General features: G+C 48.6%; 1 protein-coding gene across 1 annotated transcript in view; it reads left to right on the top strand.

Moving 5' to 3' along the window:
* Positions 1–17421, top strand: part of LOC144153738 (uncharacterized) — a 76466-nt gene that overhangs the window by 26242 nt on the left and 32803 nt on the right. Inside the window, exon 8 of the transcript XR_013319365.1 lies at positions 10577–10644. The gene's annotated coding sequence lies outside the window, so the exon portion shown is untranslated. The remainder of the gene's footprint in view (positions 1–10576; positions 10645–17421) is intronic.

The following is a 17421-nucleotide window of genomic DNA, read 5'->3' on the forward strand; positions in this document are numbered from 1 at the left end:
TAAAAATGATGTGTTCAAGAATTTTGCATGACACCAATGTGAGTGACATTGGACAATAGTTAGATGGGTTTTGCGTGTCTTGTGATTTGTGAAGCGGGACTACTTTCCCTGTTTTCCAATCAGTAGGCAAGCATCCATCGTTAAGAGATTTTCTGAAGATACATTGTAGTATTATTGAACTGTATTCTATAGTATTTCAAGAAATTTAGAAGTAATTTCATCAGTGCCACAGGAAGATGATCGCGTAAGTCCCTTAATAATAGTTGTGATCCCAGCATAAACAACAATAAAATCCATGGGGAGAAATTGGGTTGTGGAGGGAAAGGTTCACTACAAATTACCTAACGAATTGTTGAATGGGTGGGAGAATGTTTCATTAAGTAGGGATGCACAGTGCTGATTAGGAACTTGATCTCCGGAGCCCTTAACAAGGGTTATAATGGTATTCTTTCTACTCTTTACGACGTTTCGAAAGTGCTTAGGATTGGTTTGAAGGATTAACGGAAGGGTCTGATCAAAAAAGACAAATTTGGCATTTTTGAGGGCGTTAGAATTTTTTCTTTGGGACATTAGAATTTTTTCATTTTTTCACTGCGCGAAAAAGCCGCCTTTTCTTATTAGATAAGCACTTAGGAAACTTGTACCAAGGAGAGTTAGAGGATTGAAGTGCTCTTCTTAGTGGAATGTATTTGTTTTTCAGATACATGACTTTTGCTTTGAAAGAGGCCCAAAGTTTTGCAATCGGTAACTCATTGCAGGGTAGCAAGAAAGTGTCTAGAAAAGATGATAGGTCAGCGTTTATAGGCTCAAAATTACTCTTGTTGTTATCCCTGATATATTTAGTGAAATTGCTAGCGTGGGTGGAAGGAACAAATATGCTAAAATGCAATGCGTCATGATCACTGAGGCCAGGAACATGCGTTACTGGTGAGGCAATATCGGGTGATGACTTGAGGATTAGATCAAGCCAGGAAGACGTTGATGCGGTTACACGTGTGGGATGTTGAACGATTTGACACAGCGCGAAATCTGAGCAAACATTAAGAAAAGAAGTAGCGTCAGTTGACGCGGGCTTTGAAATGAAATTAGAGTTGTCCCAGGTCAAAGAAGGAAAATTGAAATCGTCGAGGAAAAAGATGGGTGCACCGGCGAATTGTACTGAAATTTGATTTAGACAGTCATGAATGTTTTCGCAGAAATAATTGCAGGACCCAGGCGGGTCATAACATGCACCGAAAATTAGTTTTCTGAAGGAAATTTTTATACAGCACCACATAATTTCTAAATTACAAGCAAGCGACACCAGAAAACAGTCAAATGTATCGCAGTGATGTGATAGCTGCGCCAATTGCGCCTTACTGCGCCGAGAGGTAAATCCTGCTACATCCTGCTACAAGGACTCTGATTTCAAGTAATCTGCGCCAATCTTGCGCCAAAGCTTCGTTTCTCCGGGCTTCCTCGATGTGGTGTGCTCTTTATGCCACGAGCGTTGAAGAGGAGGGAGTCTTGGAGGGTTTTCTGCTCGCGAAAACACGTCGCACACGCCACAAGCGCGCTGCCGCTGCCGCGGAACACCCGCACGCTGCGTGCGGCGCGGCCGACGGCGGCCACATGGCGGCGGGGATCTCGAGCGACTGCATCTAAGTGCTCTCTAAAATGCTGCTCAAGGTTCACACGAAGTTGCTTGTGCGGTGAAGGAGCTGATAATGTGGGCGAAAACAATACCATCCGCGCAGCTAGTGAAAGCGTCCATGCAATATCTGCCCGAGAAATGGGCCTAAACATCTCTTTCTGAGCCAGCTGGCTGTCTCGAGCGCTTCAAAACTTTGCCCTGAGGCGCGCACCTCCATATCTGCTTTTCAATAAAGCTTGGCCGGAGTTCATGTGACTAGCTCCGAGGGGTCGAGATGGAGGGGGCATTGCAAGGGTAGCTAGTGGGAAAGGGGCAAGGGACGAAAGTTCATGATGGCCTTAAAGGGACACTGAAGTGATATGTAAACATTGCGGGATTACTTGAGCAAATTGTAGTCCGGAGTCCCCAGGCCATGTTACGACCACTCTGGGCGCGTTTACGCGATTTTATTTAGTAGAAAAATCAATTCGAAAATGCTGTCCTCCTCTCTTTACGCTCGCCCATTTTCTGCGGCGTTTTCGTGTGACGTCGAGAGGAGCCGAGCTCGCAATTGGCTGCGCTACTGCAGGGCTCCCCGACCTTCAGACAGAGTCAGTCGGCCCAGCGTTTCATCTGCCGGCCACCGATGGGTCGACGCAATTCGTTCGCTCAGTTGAAACGAAGCCAGGACACGTTTGTGAATGGAAGAATGGGCCTTTCTTTACTTGGTTAGTTTGTACACTGTATCTAGACTAGCTCCAAGTCAAGATCGCTTCATACAAGCGCTGCACAAGCGCACATGCGACGCTTCGCTGACTGGTACGCCAGTAGGAAACTATAAGGCCTCTTGAAGGCGGGAGAAGAGTCAGCGAAGTCAATATAGGTACTAAGGAAATAAAATCAACTGATATTTTTACCGTACAGCATAAAAATAGGGTGCGGGAAGCACTTTTTTGCGGTGGGAGAACAAGCACAGCGGTCAGCAGCACGACTACGCATCTGCGAACGCTTTTCCGTCTACGAAATGCAATTGCTAGACGTGAGCTATTGTGGAAACTCGGGGGACGCTAACTGCACGAGCGCAATACAACAAATAGTCACCTAACCTGCTTGAAATGCCAAAAGTAAATAAAAGTGTAAACTTGTTGTACAATATATACCTTATATTACCAAGGCCGGCGGAGCCCGTCCCGTGGCCGAGTGGTCTGGGGCGCTAGGTGTGCCGCCGCAAATGTTTTGCAAGTCACAAGTTCGAGTCCCCGCGGGTACGTGCTTTTTTTTTTTTTGTAAGTTACCTATTTCGTTTTCTGCCGATGTTTTCTACATTGAGTTCACCTTTTTTTGGGCCGCAACGTTCATGGCTCCACGAACTAGTTCACAGAACGCGCGCAGGCTGGCACTGGCGCGCTAGCGAGTTCTCGTTGGTGTGCTGTTGCCATAAGCACCGACTGCTTGCAGGCAGTGGGCACAGGCCAGAATGAACAGACCGTTGGCCTGGTGCGAACACGCGTTTTACGGCACAGGCATGAGTGAGGCAAGCTCCAAATATGGGGGAAAGCGCATGACATTTGGGCGTCTGCGGGTACGCGGAGGGCGTCCATGCACTGCGTAGGCCTCGGCTAGTGAATGCTATGATTCCAAGCCGTCCTGGGAGGCTTATCTTTATGCATTTTTACAGCTGACAACATGGCAGAAGCGCGGTACGATGATTACTGAGTTATTGAGAATGCCCATCCAACAACGCCACCGGTTGTGTTTTACAGAACCGAAACCGAAACCGAAACTTGTTTGGTTGCTCACCTTGGGCATTGTCCAATCACGGTGCCCCCTCCTCCCAACGTCACAGCTTTAGTTGGTGCGGCCGCCGCAAACCGCGCATGGTAGTTTTTCTTCTTTCGCGCTTTGCAAAATAATTACTGATTTGTCAACCGGATAAACGATGAAAAGTCTGCTAATTTGAGCCAGTCTACGCAGTGCAAGCAAAAACGGGAGCTTGACAAATTCACTTCAGTGTCCCTTTAATTTGGGACTGGCTGCAAGCTGGTTCATTGAACAGTTTTGAGCTTCGAAGAAAGTGATCTTGTCTGACTCAACATGTCGTTCAGGTGGAACGCTACAGGAGCGCTTCAGGAAAGCATTTTCTGATAAAACTTTCTTTGCAAAGCTACTCTTTGTGAAGAATTTGGTCGACGTTTTCACTGATTTTTTTGTTTTCATTTCAAATAACTTAGCCGTTGGTCCACCTACTCATTGATCATCATGAGTAACCCTCTTTCACAAGCTGGGTGAGCGCTTCATGAAGACAGTCTTACCGCTCAAAGAAAGCCAGAGAGTTGCCGTTGTTGCAAACCTAGTCCGCTGCAAATTTGAAAGCGAGTGTAGAAGTCGGAGAGGAGATGTAGCATTCAATTTCGTCTTGGGAACCCGGAGGTTGGGTGCTAGAAGCTTTTACATAAAATGCACTCAGTACATTCTGTCGCGGCTGCCTTTTGACAATGTCATTTTGCAGAGCCTGCGCTTCTTGCCCCACAGTTGAGGGAAGAAAAGTCCTCTTGCACTCATTTTAGGGTACTAGCTACTAGGCGGCCGCAAGTAATCAAGCCCTGCGGTGTCTTTACTTTGATGGATGAATACACGCTCCTCACAATAGTTATTTTTACAATAAACCTTCAAGTTCTTTCATGATCTGTTGGCTGAGGCAGTGAATGCATGTACACACTCGCACAAACTCTTTCGGTGCTTGTCTTGAGGCATTTCATAGTCACTGCTAAAAGACATCTGTGCGGCAGAAACTCGTCTGCACCGAAGGCATTTTACTTGTTTAAACATTTCTGTGTGCCCAGGATGCTGCTTTTGGGGCTACTCTCGATTGTTTTGCTTTCCTTCTATCAATATTTCTCAAACCTTATTGATCATTCTGGCTGCTGTAATAGCCGATTTTGCTGCTCCAAAACTTAAATTTGGCTGCTCCAAAAGCTGCTCCAAAATGACTCGACCCAACCACATCACTGGTATCGTTAAACGCAATTAGTACACCATCACCAATTCTTTCTTCACGGTCGTTGCGAAAGACGGTGAATTTTTTTAAACAAGTCAGAGGTACTGTATTTATTCGAATCTAAGCCCATAGTTTTTTTGAAATACTGATATATCAAACTCCAGGGTCGGCTTGGATTTGAGGATTTTGAAACACACGCCAATTTCCAAGTTAAATTGAGGGAAGTGGCGCGCAGCTAGCACCACCCAGAAAAGAAAGTATTGTAGCCACTACTAGACGAGCCAGTAGCCACTTAAGGGGCCATGGGGCCATAGAGTTTCTTACAATATACACTAGAGAGGAATATGGCGCTAGCGTCTATGCGGCTCGCATCAAGGCCGTCTGTGTCGTCATGGACTGCCATTTACATCATGCGCTCGCCTTAGTTTCATCATTGGCTTGGATTGAAACGTTTCAATGACCGCAAATTTAAACAAAGTGCCACAAAAACGCGAAGAATAGTGTGCAAAGCGTATTTTTGCGGGAACGGTTGCGCCTGCTATTCCGCAGGCCAAGGTTGTAGTTACGAACAAGGTTAATATTTGGGGGGAAACTCATTAGAGACTGTGATTTTATTAATTTTACCATTATTGCAAATAATAAGTTTCTTGCGTTTGGAAAGTTTTTTGAGCGTGCCTATGAAAACGTTGCCTTCGTGGTGAACCAGTGCACCGACCGCCAACTAGTTTAACAAGAAAAAAGAAAACGTGACGTTAAACAGGTTGACAAGATAGGACGCATAAAAGCGCCCGTATCTGTCGTATCCTCGTGGTCGTATCTTGTCTTCGTCGAAGTACCTTTTGTTTATTGTTTTCGTCGGCTACAAATTTCGCGGCGGCACATTACCCGCTCAGTCATGCGTCCTTTGACTGCGGCATGAGCAACGTCAGGTGCGAGAACACACTGCCTGCTGTTTCACCGAACACGGCTACCACAGAACAGGAAGGATTTCGGCTTCCTCGTAGCTCGTAAACGTGTCAATGCATAGTGAAGGAAGCAAATGCCAAAAACAGCTTTAGAATCCAATTGTCATGCCAAGCACAAGTCAAAAAGGGGGTCTTCCCATGAACCCTCACGCCGACATGGCTTACAAGGCGCAGTTTCCTCTCTAGTATACTTACTAAGAAACTCGCCATTGGGCCATAGCTGGGGGCGATGCCGCCATTTTGAACTGTGCGGATAGTGTCCTGCGTGCGGTGTGACGTTTGGTTTTGACAGCGCAATGGCACCAAACAAGCGGTGCCATTATAGTGCCGCTTTTAAAAGAAAAGTTGTTTTAGCCGCGGTGTTGCCGTCGAATGTTCAAGCCGGGCGGGACTTCGGCGTGGATGAAAAAAATGTCCATCGTTGGAGGACGCAACGCGAGAGGATATTTGCGTGCGCCGCAACGAGGATGGCATTCAGAGGCTAGCAGCGATGATGACTCGGGATGAGCACCGCATCTTTATGTTCAATAAACGTGTTTTCTTTTTGTGAATGCTGAGCTCGCCTTTTTGTTCGGCCTACATTTAAGGTAAGGCTCTTTTTTTTTTTTTTTTTTTTTTTTTTTGGCTTCGGATTTTCGGGGGTCGGCTTAGAATCGGGGCCGTCCTAGATTGGAATAAATACGGTAGTTACTTTCTCGGAGAGCCAGGTCTCAGTAAGTACAATGATGTCAACTTCGCAACCATTAATTAGGGCATTTAGGCTGTCTCGTTTTGGATAAAGGCTACGTATGTTAGTGAATAGTGCGGGCACTTCTAGCGTTATGCCGCCACCCCTCTGACGTCCCTATTTATTTGCCGAGAAAATACGGCCAGAGCGAGTTGCTCTTGGGCACGAAGTATCCACGTTTCGGGAGTCTGTCTCACCACTCTTCAGGTGAATTGCATCACCGTTCGGGTCGTATGCGTAATATTGATTACCAATAATAAGTTTGTTGGGTTTTAACTTGAAAGAAGCTTTTAGACTGTTGCCATACTCAACAAGCTTTTTGTGTTGAAGTCGTGTGGCAGGGCCACAATCTAAACTAATGTGGGCATCTGAATCATTGAGCGATGATCGCTTCGCAAAAACAAGTTCCTTAATTTTGTTTGCAGAAAACATAACAATGATAGGCCGGTTCCTACCAGGAGCAAATCTGCCAATTCTATGTGCACGGGCAATGGTACCAGTTGGAATGTCGAACTGGAGCTTTTTAGCGGCAAATGCAATAATCTTCTTCTCTGAATCTTGCCATGTTTCTGATTTGCTGTCTGTAATTCCATAAAAAACTAAGTTGTCTCGCCGAGACCGATTCACAGCATCATCCAAACGTGCTTTAAGGGTTGTGTTTTTTTTTTCCATGCGCTGTAGGACTTGACGTGTTTCGTCTGTATTAATCTTCCAGCTATCGTAGGCGGCGGATTGAGTTTCAAGTGCTTGTAATCGTTTGTTAATATCAGCTATTGTGTTAAAAATAGATTCTTGTGCATCTTTCAGTTCAGTGATAGACTGCGACATGTTGGTTTGGTTCTCCTCAATGCGGATTGAACGCTCGTTTGTTTCTTTTATAAGTTTGAACATTTCAGTCATGGTTTCGTCTCCACGTCCCGGATTTTCCTTAATGCCACCGCACATTAACAGCAACAGGTCACAGAATGGGTCAAACAGCGTTCCAGGGCATGGAAGCACGACTATGAACCAATTGTCTGTCTTGAAACAGTTTATAATTACAAAGAGTTGACCAACCTGTGCAAAGAACTTGACGAGTCGGGAATTGTTGGCCATTCCAGTCGTGCCTCCTTGCCCGCTGACCATATCACCGTGTTCGTTTTTTTTTAATCCTTGAAGTGTCCTGCAGGGTATCACACTTCCTAATTTTCAATTTAGGGCCTTGTTCTTTTTTTTATTTAGTATTTATGCCAATGCTAGTTGTGTCCAAATGGTTACAGGTTAAAATAAAGCTCTATATAAAAAAACACAGGGTTTAAAAAAAATTTTGAGTTCACTTTAAAGGTAGCAGAGTAGTGAGCTGGGCAAGTTGGTATAGTGTCATTCTGGGGAACAGCGCGAAAAAGACGTGGATGAAAGAAACGGACAGGACGAGCGCTGAATACTTTAAAAGTATTCAGAACTTATTATGTTTCGTCACTTCACTAGACTTTCCACGAGCAGGCAACTTGTAAATCTCCGTAACACAAAAACTACTGAAGGTATCATTATGAAACTTTTAATCGCGCCATTTGGGGTGCTTTCCAAGGTGCCTATCAAATTTCATTGCACTGCAACAAGAAATAAGAAAGTTTGCTCCGATTCCCACCTCCCTCCTTAAAGGGAAACAAGTTATTTCTAAGCATGGTCAGATTACTTGTGCAAAATAAAACCTGGCATTCCTAGGTCATGTTTCGACCACTCTGGCTGCATTTACGGGAATTCATGTGGACAAACAGGCAATTGGAAAGTGCTATCCTCCTCTCTGCACCATCCTTGCCAATGTCCTATGACGTTTACAAGTATGAAGCTTATTCTTCCAAGTTTAGCTTGAATGCGCCCATTGGAAATCCTAAGGCCACAGTGGTCTGGCCTGGGAAGCCCCTTTCTGTGCTGATTGACGGCATCATTACCATTGTCGTGCTGTAGTGACTCGCAAGTGTGTAAAGAACGTATGAAGCACATTCCACCCTTGAATGACACAGGCACGAAAAGGAATGCTCACAATTCTGTGTTTGTAATACGCAGTGCGCAAACACGCAGGGAGCACTTGAAGTAAAGCAGTAGTGTTTGTCGTCTATTACTATTTCTATTCATTTTTTAGATGCGACTGCATCTCATTCACTCGCCTTGTCCATGCAGCGTCGGCGTTGTTGTCGTCCGCCCCTCCCCCATTCTCCTCGCCGCGCGAGCTGCGCTCTCCGCCGCTTACCCCCTCTCCTCTCCGATGCCCCTCTCTCGTCCACACCTCTCCCCCTACACTATATAAAAAAATAATAGTTGGCGATGCCCGGTTTCGATCCCGCAACCCTGTGGGTGGAACGCCAGGTACATGGTGCTCTTCCCACTGCGCCACAAAAACCGAGACAGAATCAAATGCTACAAACGCACCTTATATCCTTGACTCATTCAAACTACGTCAAGAAGCTACTGATGCAACGCATGATAGGGCAATGATTAACACTTGCAATAAAAGAAAAGAAGCTCCCACTTATAGCAACGATGATGGAGTAAACGTCATTGTGACAGCAAAGCCCCAAGCATATTACTTAGAGAGATTGACCAAGATTGGCCAATAAAACATAATAACAATCATAAAACATAACAATCATACGCGTTCCCGACACGTTTCACGCAATTTCAGAATCAATGCAACGGAAACACCAAGTGAACCCCACGATGCGTCGCATCTACACAGGCTTCCCCTCGCGGGGAGGTGGGCGCAATTTTTCTTTAGCCTTTACCAAATTTCTTACGTTCAGTTCAAAGAAACAATAAGAAAGGAAGTGTTCTTTTTTTTTTTTTTTTTGCCTATTGTGTGAACACAATGGCATGTAGAAAATATTGCTAGCTCAACTGATTGTGGGACACCATGCCGTGTTGTATCCGAGAAATTGGGTTTGATGTAGCCACTGTCACATTTGCTTGTATTCTAAACAAACAGCCGACTCCGCACAAGCTTGCAGCAACTCCAACGGCCGGTTTGTTTACTTTACCCGTCAGTGACTGGACAGAGCAAGCCACCTGTAATGGTGATCATGCACAGATGATGATTACAATGGGTGTGTACAGATGAGGTATTTGTCCCACCAGCAAATGGTGAGGGTCACAGTATGCGCAAGTCCTACAGCTCAACAATTGCCCACTAATGTTTCTCAGTCTCCACGTGCAATCCAAAGCGGCCACCTAGCCGCTTTCAGTTACGACGTATGCAGGGTGAAAGGCCTCATGTGAGAAACGTGCACAATTTCAAAATGAATATTCTAAGCTTATTTTTACGCGCTTCTTGATGTTAGCTGTACGCGTCGTTTCAAAAACGTGTTTGGCTAAGTCTGATAGTAACTATACTGTAATTTTAATGACATTTCATGTACTGCATCAAGATTTTATATTTTGGTGTATAACAAACCAAAGATACGGTTACAAGGAATTCCCTAGCGGGTAAAGAATCGATTCAGACAACCTGGAGCTGTGCACGGTATGTCTATGTATATGTGTGTTTTAGATGTCGCACCAACCGAAATGTGGCTGCCGTGGCCAGGAATCAAACTCGCGTGCTAGAGAAACACCAGCACTTAACAACCACTGCAGGTAAAATATTTCACCGCACGTACATACTCGTGGATTCAAATGTGGAGCAAAAGAAAATCAGCAATACTAACTTGTGACCGAGACAACCACAGGAAGTTGCCAAGAGTCTGGTCACCAAAGCTGGTGGTGTCGCTCGTGTAAGAACACCAGCAATTATTACGCCGATGTGGTGTGAACTGCAGGCGGTGTAAACTTAACTACGTGCACTTTTAATCCCTTATATTTTGTGTTTCAGTTCATGACGTGCTTGTACACACTAGATGCTTCGTCTGATTTGCGGCTACGAAGACACTGGACCAAATATAATAAACATTTTCTTCAGCGTCTAAGACCGGGCCTGGTCACACACACACACGGGCCCTCCCTAGGCTCAAATATAAATGACCGGGCCCGGGCCGGGCCTGGGCTTGAGACGACGGGCCCGGGCTCGGGCCAGGCTCACTTATGAATGCCCATGCCCGGCCCACGCTTGGGCTAGTTGTTATGGGCCGGAGTCGGGCTCGGGCTTCACAAAGTGGGCTCGGGCCTGGCTCGAGCTTTAAAATCAGGCCCGTGCAGTGCTCTAGTCAGCAGAGGCAGTTGACTGAGATTCCTGATAGTTCACCAGAGATTTCTGCTCAATCGAAACGTACGGACGAATGTATTTGTGCAAAAACTTTTTACAGGGACCGGGTGACTGTAGTGGCGTCTGAAGGAATGCTTCCTCTTCAGGCCAGACATGAACGGGCTGCTGGTGAGTGGAATCGTACTGGTTTTTTCATTCTGGCTGCATGGCTTCAGTGTGGAGGCGGGCTAGGTGACGACGGTGTTTGAGCTGAGAAATTCATTGGCCAGATATTAGGGTGCCACAAGATTTGGGTGCAGAGAAGAAAGCTGTGACGAGAGTTTGGTGCCGAGAAAAAAGCTGTGTCAGTGATAAAGGAAGGGTACTGTAGTAACATATGCCGTTGGGCTCGTTGGTGAGTATTGATTCGCGAAAAAGAGCGCTAAAACGCACGACAGGAGAAACGAGGAAAAAAAAAGACAGAAAAAGTGGCAGAAAAAAGTGTCTCATCGTTCTTCTTTTTCTCTGCCATTGTTTTTAGCGCTCTTTTTCTTGAAACAAAGCAGGCAGAGTGTCAATAAACCAGGAAAAGAGGTGAGGAGCCAGGAGGAGCGCTGGATAGCCGTAGTATAGGTGAAGGTTACAAAAGGAAGAGTTTGTTCCCAGTTTGTGCGGTCTGGCTTAGTATACACGAACAGCATGGTGGAGAGAGTTCAATAAAATAAACAGATAAATGAATTCACAAGAGTATAAAACTTGGGCCAGTTGGTACCTAACTTTGAAAGAAAGCGGTGGCACAACAGACGGGATTGGATGGCGAGTAGACAGACACCTGCACTCACTCTGCTGAACAAACCACCTGTGACGATGATCCTATACCAATCGTCATGTACATGATCATGACCATGTATACAGTCTTTTTCAAAATTTTCTAGGCCAAGCTCAAAACGCGCATTCGGCAAAAAATTCAGCGTATAAGCTCGCGTCCTAAGCGTGGCTGAAACGTATTATGCAGCATAGGAAAGGTAGGGAAAATGCCTTTCTTTCTTACTGTCATAAAATAATTGTGTCACATAGGTAAAGCTTAGTATTCTTTGAATTCTTTGTGAGAGGACTTAGGATTGGCCTAGAAAATATTGATTGATTGATTGATTGATTGATTGTGGGGTTTAACGCGCCGACGCAACGCAGGCGATGAGGTGTGCTGTAGTGACGGGCTCCGGATTAATTTTGACCACCTGGGGATCTTTAACGTGCGCCGAAATCTCGTACACACGGGCGTTTTTGCTTTTCGCCTCCATCAGAAAAGCGGCCGCCACGGCCGGGAATCGAACCCGCGACCTCGTGCTCAGCAGCACAATGCCTTAGCCACTAGCCACCGCGGCGGGTCTAGAAAATATTGTCACGAAGACAAGGACGATGCAGTTGTGTTGAATGAGAAACACGTTTATTGGAGCGAACTTGTGCTCCCCTAACAACTCAAAAGAATACAGAGGCGGCGAAGCAGCGGTCAACAAAGTGACTTGCACAGGCGAGTGTCGTCGAATCGAATGCCCCGGCGTCCGCACTGCAGGCTTTTTATCTTTCGGTGCGCGTGGTTCTCGAAACGTCGATTCGCATCGAGAACATAGTAGATCCAAGAAGATTATTCTGGGCTGTTCACGTTAGATGGGAATGCTCTCCCTATCACAACAGATAACACATGCGGCACAGAAAGAAAGAATGGAACACGCGCTTCCCTTGGCGCAGAGATAACACAGACCGGCGCAGCCGGGCGGTAAAAGCAAAACACAAATAAACAAACCCAATGTATGGTTCGCGGCATTACCCCCCCCTCTAAGAGTGCATCGACCCGATGCTAACATAAGCGACAGTCCGAACAAATGAAAATAAAAGTTCGTCATCGTCCGTAGAAAGGTTTTAAGCGAACCACGTGGACGACTTCAGGCCGCGTGCGTTGTCGTGATGTGCCGGAGTCACCATCGGGGATCACTTCGTAGGTAAGTTGGCCAACACGTCGTAGAATCTGGTAGGGTCCGAAATACCGTCGCAGGAGCTTCTCACTGAGTCCGCGTCGTCGGATGGGAGTCCAAACCCACACACGATCCCCTGGTTGGTACTCGGCGTCTCGGCGTCGGAGGTTGTAGCGGCCCGCATCCACCAGCTGCTGGTCCGTTATACGAACTCGAGCGAGCTGGCGGGCCTCCTCCGCACGTTGAAGATATCCGTGGACGTCGGCGTTGAGGTCGTCGTCTTCTACGTGTGGAAGCATGGCGTCGAGCATCGTAGTCGGCCTTCTACCGTAGACAAGCTCGAACGGCGTCAGCTGTGTCGTCTCCTGGATAGCCGTGTTGTACGCAAACGTCACATACGGGAGCACTTCGTCCCAAGTCTTATGTTCAACGTCAACGTACATTGACAGCATATCTGCGATTGTCTTGTTCAGACGTTCTGTTAGTCCGTTCGTTTGGGGGTGGTACGCCGTCGTTCTTCGGTGATCCGTGTTGCTGTAGCGTAATACTCCTTGCATCAGCTCCGCATTAAATGCCGTTCCGCGGTCTGTGATTAGGACTTCCGGGGCTCCATGTCGCAGCACAACTTGGCTTATAAAGAACTTCGCCACTTCTTGTGCAGTCCCCCTCGGAAGAGCGGCGGTCTCTGCGTAGCGCGTCATGTAGTCTGTCGCTACGACAATCCACTTGTTCTGTGATCGTGACGTAGGGAACGGGCCTAAAAGGTCCATTCCAATCTGTTGAAATGGTCTCGATGGGACGGCGATCGGTTGCAGAAGTCCGGCGGGTCTTGTCGGCGGCGTTTTTCGTCGCTGGCAGTCACGGCAGCTCCGGACGTAGTGGGTGACGTCAGAGGTAAGGCCGGGCCAGTAGTACCTCGCCTTGATTTTTCCAATAGTGCGGGCTGTGCCCAGATGTCCAGAAGACGGGTCGTCGTGGCACGCTTCCAAAATTTCGTCACGAAGGTCCGCGGGGATGACGAGAAGGTAATTCGCTCTTGTTCCGGGGCTGAAATTATTCTTCACAAGGACGGAGTTTCTCAGGCTGAATGCTGGTAAGCTGCGTTTGAAGGTCCTAGGAACGGCAACGTTGCATCCCTCGAGGTACTCGATTATGACGCGTAAGTCGGGGTCGGCACGCTGCTGGGCGGCTAGGTAGCTCTTCGTCACGATCCCGACGAACGCGCTGTCTTCATCAGAGTCTTGTGGTGGTGGGTCGACGGGGGCGCGGGACAGGCAGTCGGCGTCGGAGTGTTTCCTGCCGGATTTATAAACGACTGTAACGTCGAACTCCTGCAGGCTCAAGCTCCACCGCCCAAGACGGCCAGAGGGGTCCTTCAAATTGGCGAGCCAACACAGCGCATGGTGGTCTGTTACAACCTTGAATGGCCTTCCATACACGTATGGGCGAAATTTTGAAATCGCCCATATAATAGCCAGGCACTCTTTCTCAGAGGCAGAATAGTTTTTCTCCTCCTTCGACAGACCACGGCTAGCATAGGCGATTACCCTTTCGCAGCCGCTTTGCTTTTGGACAAGGACGGCACCCAAGCCTATATCACTGGCGTCCGTATGCATTTCCGTTTCGGCATTTCCGTCGAAATGAGCGAGCACGGGCGGGCTTTGCAGGCGTTTTTGCAGCTCGCCGAATGCTTTTTCTTGGTCGTTGTCCCAGCTGAAAGGGGTGCTATCTTTCGTCAAGCGCGTGAGTGGCTCTGCAATGCGTGCGAAGTTTGCGACGAAGCGCCGGTAGTATGCGCACAACCCGAGAAATCTCCGCACGCCCTTCTTGTCTTTCGGCCTTGGGAAGTTCGCAATGGCTGAAGTTTTTGCCGGGTCAGGTAGGACTCCCGCGGCGTTGACGACGTGGCCCAAGAACTTGAGTTCCCCGTATGCGAAACGGCACTTTTCAGGCTTCAGCGTCAACCCCGACGTACGAATGGCCTCGAGTACAGACTCCAACCTTGCAAGGTGTTCGTCGAAAGTCCGGGCGAATACCACTACGTCATCGAGGTATACGAGGCAGGTGTGCCACTTAAGGCCAGCTAGCACAGTGTCCATGACTCTTTGAAACGTCGCTGGTGCTGTGCACAGCCCAAACGGCATCACCTTGAACTCGTATAGGCCGTCTGGGGTTATAAATGCAGTCTTCTCTCGGTCTCTCTCGTCCACTTCAATTTGCCAGTAGCCGGTCTTCAGGTCCATCGATGAGAAGTACTTTGCGTGGCAGAGGTGGTCGAGGGCGTCATCGATTCGGGGGAGGGGGTACACGTCCTTTTTCGTGATTTTGTTCAGTCGCCGGTAGTCAACGCAAAACCTTAATGTGCCGTCTTTTTTCTTTACGAGTACGACGGGCGCAGCCCAGGGGCTTTTCGATGGCTGTATAATGTCATCGCTCAGCATGTCGTCGACTTGAGTCCGGATGGCTTCCCGTTCGTGTGAAGAGACGCGGTACGGTGACTGTTGGGTAGGTCGGGCTCCATCTTCGGTTATTATTCGGTGCTTCGCTAGAGGGGTCTGACGTAGTTTTGCGCTCGACGAAAAACATTCGCTATAGCGACGCAGCAAAGCCAATAATTTTTTCCGTTGTTCTTGCGGTAGCGCCGGATTCACGTCGAATGGCTGCGGGAGCTTGAATGTTTCTACGGGTGTGCGTTCAAAGTCGGCGACTGCGATCACATCACTTGCTTCTTGCGTTTCTTCGAGGAACGCAATTGCAGCTCCCTTGTTTAAATGCTGGTACTCTTCGGTGAAATTAGTGACCAAAACGTGAGATTGGCGTTGCTTAAAGTGCGCAATGCCTCTTGCGACGGAGACACCGCGGTCGAGAAGCAACCTTCGATCACTCTCTACGATAGCGTCGATGTCAGAAGCAGCATCCTCACAGTAGACGGCGATCATCAAGCTTGCGCGGGGTGGCAGGGTGATGTGATCGTCGGCGATCCTGACAGCAGCACGGTGATCGGGGTTCGGCTGCGGCGTCGTGGAGTGATTGGAGGAAAATGTTATCGACTTGGTCGGCAGATCAATTATTGCGCCGTTGTCCGTCAAAAAGTCCATTCCGAGAATCACGTCGCGGGAGCAGTTAGGCAGAACGACGAACGCCGCAGGGTACGTTGTGCCGTCTATGGTGACGCGCGATGTGCACGTTCCACTTGGCGTCACGAGGTGGCCTCCTGCTGTGCGTATGTGCGGACCGTCCCATCTGGTCATAACTTTCTTCAGTTTAGACGCAAATGGTCCGCTCATTACCGAATAGTCAGCTCCCGTGTCTACGAGGGCGACTACGTCAAAGCCGTCGATGGACACCTTGACGTCAGATGCAGTCGTCCTCGAGTTCTGGGTTCGTCGGGGCGTCGTATCTCTGCTTGTACGTGTTGATGGTCGGGCACTGTGCATCGTCGTTGTCGTCGTCTTCTCAACGGACGTCTCGGTCAGGTCGGGTACGCGTCGCGCCATGTAGCTGTCGTCGTGTTCGGGAGTCTCGTCAGGGTTAGGTCGGGTCGTCTGGATGAGGGCATGTCGTGAATCACTGTCTTCAGCGCGTCTTTGCGTCATTGGAGGGTTTCTAGTTTTTCGCCGTAGAGCAACTTCACCTCCAGAAGTTGCCGCCTTTAGTTTCCCCCGCGTGGGCTGGGGGACCTTCCACGGGCGAAGTCAGCGTTGCTACGGCGGTTCGGCGATTGGTAGGGGTAGGGCGACGGCGAACGGTTGAAACGCGCTGGGCCACGGCTGGTTTCAGATAGATACTCGTCGATCTCACGTGGACGTTGGCCAGGGAGAGGGCGAGGTGCGTCGACGGAGAAACCACGCAGTCCGAGTCTTTTGTATGGGCAGCGACGGTAAATGTGGTCGGCCTCTCCGCAGTGGTAGCACAGAGGACGGTTATCGGGAGTTCGCCATACGTCCGTCTTCCTCGGCGTCTGGTTTCGGGCTACCGGGGGTCGGGCGGGTGACAGTGGGCGGCGGTACGGCGGGGCCTCTTGACGGCGTGTTGGAGCAGGGCGGGGTCGACGAACAGCCGCGGAGTATGTCATAGCTTGTGGCTCTCGGGGTACCTCGGATGGCGTAGAAGTTCCCAACGCTTGTTGCACTTCTTCTCTAATCACGTCGGTGAGGGAAGCGACTTGGGGCTGCGGCGGCGTTGGGAGAAGTTTCCGCAGCTCCTCTCTCACTATTGCGCGGATAGTCTCGCGTAGGCTGTCGGCCGGGATCCGTGTGCTGCCAAAGTCGTTCGCATTGGCCGCGCCAACAAAGTTGCAGTCATACTGCTTAGCACGCATTTCGAGGGCTTTCTCAATGGTGCTGGCTTCGGTCACGAATTCGGCGACGGTTTTGGGCGGATTTCGGACAAGTCCAGCAAATGGAACACGCGCTTCCCTTGGCGCAGAGATAACACAGACCGGCGCAGCCGGGCGGTAAAAGCAAAACACAAATAAACAAACCCAATGTATGGTTCGCGGCATTACGCACCTTTCATACCCAGCACCTCCACCAGATGTCACGAAGACAAGGACGATGCAGTTGTGTTGAATGAGAAACACGTTTATTGGAGCGAACTTGTGCTCCCCTAACAACTCAAAAGAATACAGAGGCGGCGAAGCAGCGGTCAACAAAGTGACTTGCACAGGCGAGTGTCGTCGAATCGAATGCCCCGGCGTCCGCACTGCAGGCTTTTTATCTTTCGGTGCGCGTGGTTCTCGAAACGTCGATTCGCATCGAGAACATAGTAGATCCAAGAAGATTATTCTGGGCTGTTCACGTTAGATGGGAATGCTCTCCCTATCACAACAGATAACACATGCGGCACAGAAAGAAAGAATGGAACACGCGCTTCCCTTGGCGCAGAGATAACACAGACCGGCGCAGCCGGGCGGTAAAAGCAAAACACAAATAAACAAACCCAATGTATGGTTCGCGGCAATATTGACAAAGAGTGTGCATGTACTGGGGTA

The sequence above is a fragment of the Haemaphysalis longicornis genome, unplaced genomic scaffold (assembly GCF_048455015.1).
Source record: "Haemaphysalis longicornis isolate Haplotype H1 unplaced genomic scaffold, Haemaphysalis longicornis Haplotype H1 scaffold_9, whole genome shotgun sequence".
Taxonomy (NCBI): Eukaryota; Metazoa; Arthropoda; class Arachnida; order Ixodida; family Ixodidae; genus Haemaphysalis; species Haemaphysalis longicornis.